Source organism: Saccopteryx bilineata, chromosome 6 (genome assembly GCF_036850765.1).
Source record: "Saccopteryx bilineata isolate mSacBil1 chromosome 6, mSacBil1_pri_phased_curated, whole genome shotgun sequence".
Lineage (NCBI taxonomy): Eukaryota > Metazoa > Chordata > Mammalia > Chiroptera > Emballonuridae > Saccopteryx > Saccopteryx bilineata.
In genome coordinates this window covers 19,582,349-19,593,905 of record NC_089495.1, presented here as the reverse complement: position 1 = coordinate 19,593,905, position 11,557 = coordinate 19,582,349, and the positions used below count along the sequence as shown (strand labels likewise).

At 37.5% G+C, this 11,557-nt stretch overlaps 1 non-coding gene across 1 annotated transcript; it reads left to right on the top strand.

Annotated features, from left to right (window-relative positions):
- The first annotated feature begins 9,396 nt into the window (after positions 1–9,396).
- On the top strand, positions 9,397–9,472 carry TRNAS-GCU (transfer RNA serine (anticodon GCU)). The gene has a single exon. It is a non-coding gene; the product is annotated as a tRNA-Ser (tRNA).
- Positions 9,473–11,557: the final 2,085 nt, after the last annotated feature.

The following is an 11,557-nucleotide window of genomic DNA, read 5'->3' as shown; positions in this document are numbered from 1 at the left end:
GTGGGTGACATTTCTGATTTTATAAAATGCTTTTGACATGAAAGATCTACTTTCTACAAAAGGAAAACATTGAATGAGCAAGACTCTGTTTTTCCAATGACTGAGCTAATCAACATATTTTATTTAGACACCTATAAAATACAATGATTTTTTCTACTGATTGAGCCTCCCTGTGGTGTTCTATAGCCATAATGAATTGAACTAGGTTCGTTTGTATTGCTTGCGTTATCACCAAGGAATGACTTAAACGTTGTGAGAAATAGAGGGACACAATGTCTTTAAATTATTTTTCCCAACCTATAATCTTAATTTGACTATTTAAGAAAAACTTTGTACAAGAATAGTAATCATAACTTCCAGTTAAAATTATGTAGTTCCTTGCTTATGACCTCATATCCCTTAGGGTCTTTTTTCCAGCATGATCTAAAACCTAGCTGTGTCAGTCACCACTCCCCAGCAAACATACATCCTCCCAATATCAAGATATTTTCATTATGTTTGTAATATGACATCACAGCTTAAGAATAGAACAGAACTGAGCTGATCATTCACAGAACTCTCATTTGAAATGAGTCTCTGAGTATCCCATTTTGGCCACTGTTCAATGTAGCAGTTAGTCAATCTTTGATGGAGTGTCTATTTAACAGCTAGAAGACATCTGAAATATCTCTCACAAATCAAATATACAGAAATGTAATTGGAAGCATAATAGATCTTATGTCTTGACCATTACTTTATACACAGATGTAGGTATCAGCTAATTTTTTTAACATGGTTGAACCCTTTCTGAAATATATGTGCACACACACACACACACACACACACACACCTGTGACCTGGTAGTTGTAAATCAGTCAATTAGAACATACTGAAGCTAAATCAAAGGAATAAAACAAATTCCTAATAGGAAATGAAGTGTAACAGAGAAAAACCTTTTAGGAAGCAAAGGGAAAAGAGATAGACAAAGACAAATAACAATAATGATAACAACAATGATGTGAATAAAAACCAGTAAGAATAATAATGAATGTTCCTTTGTATGATATAGCTCACCTAAGACACTTACAAGGGGCCTATCATATGAGGAGAAGATTGAAGATAAACTACTCCTCCTGTGGGAAAACTCAGTGGGTAATGGAAAAAAGCAGCACAACCTACAAGACAGAAAGATGTGAACAGAACAACTTTTTCAAAAGGTAGAAAAGCAACATCTACTTTTATTTATCAGATTTTATTTTAAAAGAAAAAATGAGCCCATTTAAACAATTCAGTAGCTCCTACTTCCTGCTGAACAAAAAGGAAATTTAAACTTTGGTGTCCATAGTAAAGTGTTATGGGCACACAGCTGCATCTGTGGGTTTGACAGCAGGCTCCTCTCTCCAACAGAGTTGAGGGTTTACAACAGAGATTATGTGCCTATAAAGCCTGAAATACTATCTCACCCACTATAGGAAATGTGGTTGATTCTAATCTAGGGAGTGGTTATTCACCAAGTAAATTTTGGGAGGAAGAACATGAACAAATACAAAGCTATGAAGCCATGAAAGAGTACGGTGTGTTTAGAAAACCACAGGTAGATGTGTGGCTGATGTGTACCTGTCTCTTGAGTTGCAGTTTATGGAAAGAAGGGCTCAGTGCAGAAGGAGAGGAGGAAGAGATGTCTAAATCACTACATCAGGGTTCGGGAAACTTTTTGGCTGAAAGAGCCATGAACACCACATATTTTAAAATGTAATTTCATAAGAGCCATACAATATGTTTAACACTAAATACAAGTAAATGTGTATATTTTATGTAAGACTAACATTTTTAAAGTACAATAAGTCTCTGAATTCTTTTTAATAATGTTGTTATGCTGTTGCTAACCAATGATGAATAAAGTACTTCTTACCATTAATGTGACTTCTGGTGCTGCATGGTTTTGCTGATGGCTTTGTAGTCTGGTTGATATGTGGTGAAGTTAAGCTTCATGCAGGCGTTGAGACTTTCATCTGTTAAAAGTGATCGTAAGTTGGTCTTAACGTTCTTTAGATGTGAGAAAGACTGCTCACATGCATACGTAGAGCCTAACATTGTCAGTACAGCAATACTCACATGCTGCAGCGTGTGGTATGTGACGGGAAGCGCGTTCCAAGTTTTGACAATCAGCTGGTCCTCTGGTTGAAGTTTTTTCATTTCTCCCCACTTGCGTTTGCTCGCCAACTCTGCTTGCTGTCATGCAAGTCTTTCCAAATCTTCATTCAGTGACTTGAACTTATTCACCCACATGTCTGAGGCCTTCAGGTCAGCAGCTTGTAGCTCAAAATCTCTGACAGAGACACCGAGGATGTAACTCAGGTCGGTGCTGTACACTGCATATTCGTGTGGATGGGTGATGAAATGCGTTCACGAAATTCTCCAAAGTGCACTTTGAATGACTGCAGGAGATTAGATGTGAAGCCCACTAGCTGCTGGAGATCAAGATGTTGAGCAGGGTCACTTGCTGTGCATGCATCTTTAAACTCTCCCAGTTTTTCAAACTGTAGTGAACGGCCTGTTTCAATGTTAGCGATGAAGAGTTCCAGCTTGTTTTCAAATGCAAACACTGCTTGTTGAAGGGATAAGACTGTATTTCCAATGCCTTGCATTTTCACATTGAGCTGAATCAGATGTTCAGTCATGTCCATGAGATAGTAGAACTTCAGAAGCCACTCAGTGTTAGCTAAATCAGGATGCTCAACGTTTTTCATATCAAAAAATGTCCGGATTTTGCTCAGACAAGCCATGAAACGGCTGAGCACCTTCCCTCTTGACAACCAATGCACATTGCTGTGCAGAAGCAGACCAGGATAATTATTCCCAACTTCATCCAGCAATGTTTTAAACTGGCAACCATTTAAAGCTCAGGCAACAATAAAGTTGACCACCCGAATGACCAGCAACATCACGTCACCAAGCTGCTCGCCACACATCTGAGCACAAAGTGCCTCCTGATACAGTGAAAACTTAGAATGGGTCTCTTTTCATGTTCATGAAAAAGCGCTATGAATCCTGTTTTTCCCCACCATGCATGGAGCACCATCAGTACACACCAAAATAAGTTTATCCATTGGTAGATGTTTTTTCTTTAGAGGACTCAGTGAAAGACTTGAATAAATCCTCCCCTCTTCTTGTCTCTTTCATAGGCAAAACAGCAAGACTTTTCTCACGTAGTGTGTCACTGACAGCAGACCTTGCAATCACACTGAATTGGAATAAATGGCTTACATCTGTTGACTCATCCAAACCAAGAGAAAAGAATGGTGCTGCACTTATGTCCTTCACTTGTGTTGCCTCAATTTGATTTGCCATCGTGATGTGATGATCATGAACAGTTCTTGCCAACATAGGCCTGTCTTTTATTCATTTGATTATCTTGTCTTTATTCGAAAAGTTATCAAAAAGTTCATTGGCAATATCAAGCATGAATGTTTTGGCATACTCCCTATCTGTGAATGGCTTTCCATTTCTCACAATTGCTAAAGCACCAGCAAAGCTAGCCGAATTCCAGTCACCTTGTTGGGTCCAAACTCAGAGTTCCTGCTGACTAGCTTGCACTCTGCACAGTAGCTCTTGACATGCTTTCTTCCTGCTGTCCCTCGCTGGATATTTCGATGCAAATGTAGTATGGCCTGTGTCGAAGTGCCACTTTATATTTGACCGTTTCATCGATGCAATTTTATCATTACATACTAGACACACTGCAGAACCTGCTCTCTCCACAAACGCGAATTCCTCTGTCCATTCCTGCTGAAAAGTATGATACTCCTCATCTTTTTTTCTTTTAGCCATCTTCTTCATCAAAGGGGTTTCTGCAGTTAGCTAGCTGACTACTTGATTAAAAGGAAGGAAGTTTACTTCCTGACCTCATAACCACACATGTACGTTACACATTATCCAATAAAAATTTGGTGTTGTCCTGGAGGACAGCTGTGATTGGCTCCAGCCACCCGCAACCATGAACATGAGCGGTAGAAAATGAATGGATTGTAATTCATGAGAATGTTTTATATTTTTAACATTATTTTTTTAATTAAAGATTTGTCTGTGAGTCAGATGCAGCCATCAAAAGGGCCACATCTGGCTCATGAGCTATAGGTTCATGACCCCGGCACAAGATGGTGAATTTGCATAAATATGTAACATCTCTTCTCCTGGACCTAGTGCATGAAAAGGGTAAGATAAGGCCCTGGCTGGTTGGCTCAGTGGTAGAACGTCGGCCTGGCATGCAGGAGTTCTGGGTTCGATTCCCAGCCAGGGCACACAGGAGAGGCGCCCATTTGCTTTTCTACCCCTCCCCCTCTCCTTCCTCTCTGTCTCTCTCTTCCCCTCCCGCAGTGAGGCTCCATTGGAACAAAGATGGCCCAGGTGCTGGGGATGGCTCTGTGGCCTCTGCCTCAGGCGCTAGAATGGCTCTGGATGCAACAGAGTGACGCCCCAGAGGGGCAAAGCATCGCCCCCAGGGGCATGCCAGGTGGATCCCAGTCGGGCACATGCGGGAGTCTGTCTGACTGCCTCCCCGTTTCCAGCTTTGGAAAAAAAGAAAAAAAAAAAAGAAAAGAAAAGGGTAAGATAAGATAGAAGAAGATAGTTATGAATGAAGAAAGTAGAAGATATTTAATAAAAATGTGTTAAATTTAAATGATCTTAAGACATTCCTAAAACATATACACATAGTAAATCATTTAGACTTAACATAACTGATACATGACAGCCTCGATACAATCTGTATAAGAGTTGTGCATTTGATGTAAATATATGAAACATATTTATTATACTTATATAATATATTACTATATATTATTATATATTACATTTGTGAATATAATGTAAATATATAAAATATATATTTATTTTACATATATGTGTGTGTGTGTATGTGTGCGAAAGATTGAAATATTTCCTTTAAAACTTAGAGTGATTGGGACAATATCACACTGTTAAAACATCTGAACAGTCAGCTGGGTAAGTTTATGTTCCCAATGTTAAGTGAATTTCATGTGGCTCTAAAAACATCTCTTACCTGAATACTTAATTAAATATGGTAAAAAAGTCTGACTTTTGAATGTTAAACTCAATGTAAGCATCTGAGTTACAGCTAATAATTTTACTTCTCTAGGACATAATAAAAAATTGAATTGTTATTGGTATGTATTTAAAATGATGCACTATAAAATATAATTAAGTAATAATATTCATTTTAAATTTTCATTTGTCAAGCTGTCTAAATATGCTTACAGTCAAATGAATTTAGGAAACAGTGACATGTAATATTCTTCTCACAAGGTAGATAGGTTCAAGAAAAATGTAAGCTTTATAATTCATTTACTCAGTGAGGAAAAGAATCATAATAAAGATACATTAATCATGAATTATTGTATTAGAATTATATATAGTGAAAAGTATGTTTTGGAAAAATTTTTATATAAGCGGTTTCAATTAGAATAAACATTATTGTCATAACTGGGTAATTTAACATCTTATATATCATAGTTAATTTCACATGATGTATTATAAACTTTATTTAAAGTTTTATGGAACAAATATTTGCCTATTTTTTTCAGCCATTCTTCCATAAAATACATATGACTCCTACTATGTCAAAGAACATGATGGACTTTTCAGTGTGCCCTTATTATTTTACTGAACTCTAAAAATTTGCACATTTCCTCTGCTAGTGTTCAAATGCAATTCTGACTCAGATTTGCCCTCTGTGCCTAGTCCTAAAAAGAAAAAAAAAACAAAGGAAAACAAAATCCCTTTGTTCCTGTTCTTGGGTTTTCTATCAAGATTGATGATACCATTATAGATCCAGATGGGAGAAGCTAAGCCAGATGATCAACAATTCAAAGTCTTCTGGCCGCTTCATTCTTTCCATACAGGGGACAGAGTGCACAGAAAAGGCAATGCCCTTCCAATGAAACAGAAGCATTTTTTTTTAGAATAAACACAACGATAAGAATCAAATTACTTCTAATCTCTTTCTATATTTCCGACACTACAGTGCCTCCTTTCAGCCTCTGAGCAAAGGAGCAAAGCAACACCTACCATAAAAATACTGGAATACAGACGTGGTGAGCCAGGGTCCATAAATCTAAATCAGCAATGCAAGAAAGGACAATTCTTTATCCCCAATTACTCTGATTTCTCAAAAAAAAATTGGATAAAAGCAAGAAGGGAAGTGAAGTGAAATTGAGTATTACTTTTATGTAACTGACAGTATTAAACAGGCGACTGAAGGCTGATTTTACTCTCTCCCACATTATTGCCTCTCTCATAGTAGCCAAAGCTAAAACAATATGGTCCTGGGAAGCATAGAATCTCCATGGTAACCTCTGGAGATAAGTCTACTTCTACCAAGTAGTCTGTAGAAACAATTACTTTTTTCAAGTTCATATAAAGCACTAGATCAACATTATACTCAACTGAAATTGTTTTATTTTTGTTTTATCTGGTTTTAATTTCTATATATTTTGCACAAACTGAAAGCAGGAACTAATTGCAAACCACTTCTCTTTTTTAATCAGGAATACAGGGTCCTGGCGTAAGATTCCTTCATATTGTACCACTATTGTCTCCACATTCCATCAAAGTCTAAGAATTGTCTATTGCTATCTCCTTCATATATCCTTGCTATCTTCCATTTCCCTGTAATTACTCTTGTTTAGATCCTCACTTTATTTACTTCAATTATTGCCATTGTATCCAAGTGTGTTGATTTTCCTCCTTTTTACCTACTCCAACCTGTACCCTCACAATGCAGACGGACTGATTCTTCTAAAATCAGGTGGGATCCCTCCCCTCCCCAGAAACCTCACTGTAGTCCAACCTCTTAAACATGACTTTCACAGAGCCTTGTTATCAGGCTGCAAAGGTAGCTCTAGGAGTATATTTTAATAGATTCTCCATAAACTTACCGCTCTGGTCAACTCACAACCTACCACCCCTCAAATCCCCCCCCCCCGGGCTCTGTGATTATTTTGTCATTAGCATCTCAAAACATAGAATGTCTCCATCACTGTTTTCTAACACTTCTCATCATTTCTATCTGAATTGAACACCACAACCTTCATGAGACTATGTATAAGCTTGTCAGAAGAGCAAACACTTTTATCTGTATCCACATGTGATGTTTAATATTATGTGTCAACTAGGCTGGGCCATGATGCCCAGGTATGTGGTCAAACATTATTCTGGATGTTTCTGTGATGGTTCTTTTGGATGAGATTAACCTTTCTTTCATATTCTGGCTCATGTACTTTCTAATCACATGTTCTTGGATAAATTCTTAATACTTACAAACCTCAGATTTTACAAATTTATTGGATTCTTATGGGCTTTGATTGGGAATATACAGCCTTCATCACAAAAATTGTATTTAAGCAGCCTTCATCACAAAAATTTTTTTCAAAAAATGTAAATTTTTTTAATAATTCTTTTATTTTTTAAAATTTATTTATTTTTTACATTTTATTTATTCATTTTTTAGAGAGAGGAGACACAGAGAGAGAAAGAGAGAGAGGAAAGAGATAGAAAGAACAGAGGGAGGAGCAGGAAGCATCAACTCCCATATGTGCCTTGACCAGGCAAGCCTGGGGTTTCGAACCGGTGACCTCAGCGTTCCAGGTTGATGCTTTTACCCACTGCGCCACCACAGGTCAGGCAAAAAATGTAAATTTTTAAATAAACATTTAAATTGATGAACACTGAGTAAACAGGTTGTCCTCTGTATTGTGGGTGAACCACATTCAGTTAGTTGAAGACCTTACTTGATAGAACAAGGCTGACTTCCCCAGAGCAAGAGGGAATGCAGCTGCCTAACAGCTTTCAGATTTGACCTTCAGCATTGGTTCTTTTTTGAGTCACCAGCCCACCAAGTCAATCTGCCGATTTTGGATTTGCAAGCTTCCATAACTGTATGAGCCAAATTCTTAAAACATATCTTTAAACACACATACACACAAATACACATCTTATTGTATTTCCCTTCCAGAGAACCTAATGTGCCCCACAACATATTATGTGTTTGGAATTTAGCTCATATTTTATTCTGTTAAGGTGAAGATTGTCCATGCCTCCCTCCCTACCTAATAATAAATCCCGTAGCATAGGAATCATGTTTTATTGACTTTATGGGTAGTTTTACCAAAGTGTCAGGCACACAATAGGAACTCAGTAAGTGTTTAACTGAATCAATCAACATAGTGTTTGAACACAAATTTAAAAGGATACCTGTATTAAAATGAATAACTTATGATTATTTTCCCTTATCTTATAAAACCTCATCTGTTCCATGTGTTTTAGGCCACTCTGGCTATGACTTTTCTCTCCCTTTCTCCCTTTTTTTCTCTTTCTCTCTTCCTCTCCTGAAGCCATGGCTGGATTGGCTCAAGCGAGTTGGCCCCGGGCACTAAGGATGGCTCCATGGCTTCCACCTCAGGCACTAAAAAAGTGGCTCGGTTCCTGAGCAAGGGAGCAGCGGCCCCAGAAAGGCAGAGCATTGTTCCCTAGTGGGCTTGCTTGTTGGATCCTGGTTAGGGTGCATTTAAGATTCTGTCTCTCTGTCTCCTCTTTTCTCACTAAAAAAAAAAAAAAAATGAGACACACGGAAACGACCCTTCTAAGTAATCTTGACCACTGACACTATTGGCCAAATTATAAGGTATCGAAGTACATTTTATAACTGTAAGCACATTTTATAACTAAAGAAGACTCCATATGACATCTGGTCCTGAGAATACTCAGGAAAACTTAAAATCAAATTGATTAGGAAGAGAAGTAGCTGACATCAAGGTTATTGCTTCCTTTCAAGATGTTAAATGAATAAAATTTCACTCTCTCTTTTCCTCCCTAAAAATTATTTTTGTAATTCTTGTACCATAAAGATCTTTATAATTCTTTTGTCCACCTTTTGACTTGCCCTGGCTGAAATGGCTAATGCCATTGTTTTCATAACTGCACCATCAAAAAAGAGGGTAATCCAACTTTCAACCTACTGTTGGATTTGCTATGATGCTGGTGATGCCTGCAGTTTCACCCACTACAAACTTCTCTCCCTGAGTTCAGTGTCTCAGCTTTTCTGAAATAATCCCACTGGGATATGGAGACACAGCTACACAAAATACATAAATAAGCCAATTTGCTTACAGATTACCCTATTCTTTTGGGTTATTGCTTGATTTAATTGAGTCCAGCTGGTTTGGGTCATAGGGACCCTGGCTCAAGAGTGTTCTCCTAACATGGGCAGTGTTTTATTGTTAATATTATTGTTCCCCTAATAAGCTGTACTCTCTTAAATCTTTTAAATGCATGTGGGCAGCCATTGACCAGTTAATGAAAGGTCTCTCTGTGACTGAAACAAAAAAAGAAAACAGAAAAGCCCTGGCAGGTTGGCTCAGTGGTAGAGCATCGGCCTGCTGTGTGGGAGTCCTGGGATCAATTCCCGGCCAGGGCAAACAGGAGAAACACCCACCTGCTTCTCTACCCCTCCCCTTCTCCTTGTTTTCTCTCTCTCTCTTCCTCTCCCATAGCCAAGGCTCCATTGGAGCAAAGTTGGCTCGGGCACTGAGGATGGCTCCATGGCCTCCACCTCAGGTGCTAGAATGGCTCTGGTTGCAGCAGAGCAATGTCCCAGATGGGTCAAGCATTGACCCCTGGTGGGCATGCCGAGTGGATCTTGGTTGGGCACAAGTGGGAGTCTGCCTCTCTGCCTCCCCCTGCTTCTCACTTCATAAAAATACAAAAAACAAAAACAACAACAAAAAAACTCCCAGGAAAATAGATATAACCATCTCTAAGAACAGAAACCTAACATTGTCTTTTGTGAGAACTACACTGAGACCCAAACATGCAATGGTAACTGAGTATCGAGCTAAGACCAGTGTTTGGATTAAAGTGATTCAGTGATCAGGAGGATGATTAAAAGTGGGGTGCATTTTAATCTATTTCTAGGCCCAACATGGAGATGCTCTTGCTGGGAATGTCACATCACAAACTGAAACTTAGTGTCCTTATAAACACTCTCCTTAACCAGAAATGCAGTATACCCAGTCAGCCAATCCCCAAATGCCAGTACAACTCCCAGACTTCACAACCCAAACAAGCTTGACTATGTTGCCCCAGATAATCAGATAGCTTCCATTTTTCTCTTCCTGTTCTTTATTTTATATCCTATAAAAGCTTCTTGCCTCCCACTTCATTTGCAGTCTCTGAAAAAAAGGACTGTTTTTCTTATAAAATGATAAAGTTTGTTTGTATCACCTAAGTCGTCTTCTCTAAACATTTTTTAACAATCTTAAGAAACAGGCAGAATAAAGGTTGATTTCCTATGATCAACCTGTAAAAAGGGAGTCACTCACAGAAAGGAAAATTCAGGAAAAAACAAATCCTCAAAGTTAAAGAAAACGAGTAAGTAAATTTTGTGTTGTTAGAGACAGAGAAAAGGAAATATAAGATATTTTCTTTAAACTAAGACTGGAAGCAATTAGTTTCATTCAGCAGAATTTTGTAATCATCTCACAGATATTTAGTATGCAACTAAATTAGTATATGCAAGAGAAGGATGAAACCAGCCCTTTGATAATGTTACCATCACACTGTATAATTAGTAGGACAAGTCACTGAACTCATTACCCCTTCCTCTAAGAAATTATACTCTAAAGAAACCTAAAACACAAATAAGAGTTTCTTCTCCTTTAAAATATAGTTTTATTTTTATCACATTAAACTTTTCTCATGACTATTTTATAATAATCATTTGGGTTATTTTTATTCATTGATTTCTAAAATATAATGTAGATATAATATACTGAGTAGTTGATATAAGCTTGACTAGTTGCTGAGCAACTTAGGTAATGTCACTCTAATATTGTTATTTTTAGCAAATAACCCATCCGGGCCCAATTCCCTTACAAATAAAATAAAGAAGTTAGCTTAAATGATTGCTGACAATCCTGTCATAAAATTTCTGTCCTCTATGATCTATGCTAATTCTTGTTGAGTACTTCCTCAGTTTAAAGTAAAATTCAGAAATTATCAGTCAAAAATCTGCCATTTTAATTAAGAGAATCAGATTTCATTAAAATGGGTAAAATGTGTGGAAAATGCAAATTCCTGCCCCAGACTTTTCACCATAAAGGTGCTGAATCATAATGTGAGTCTCTGTAATCCTTTTTGAGATTGTATTTTGTGTATATGTATTTGTGTTTGATCTATTATCCCTCTAAGATCTAATGTCTCTTTCTTCCATATTTCAGAGCTCAAACATCAAAAAAAAAATACAGCTCACAGGTATGTCGCAACATTTTGCAGAAATAACGGAACTAACCATCTGGAACTACCTAAACAAGGCTCATTCCAGCATTGACAACCTGCTATAAACATGAATAAAGAATCCAATTATGACTCAGACTGAGAATAGATCAGGGATTTTAATAAATTACTGAGATGGTTTTAGAAAGAAATTATGACCAGATGTGATAACAATGAAACGAAACAGGAAACCTTTCATTCTAAGAAGACTACCCATAAATTCTACCCT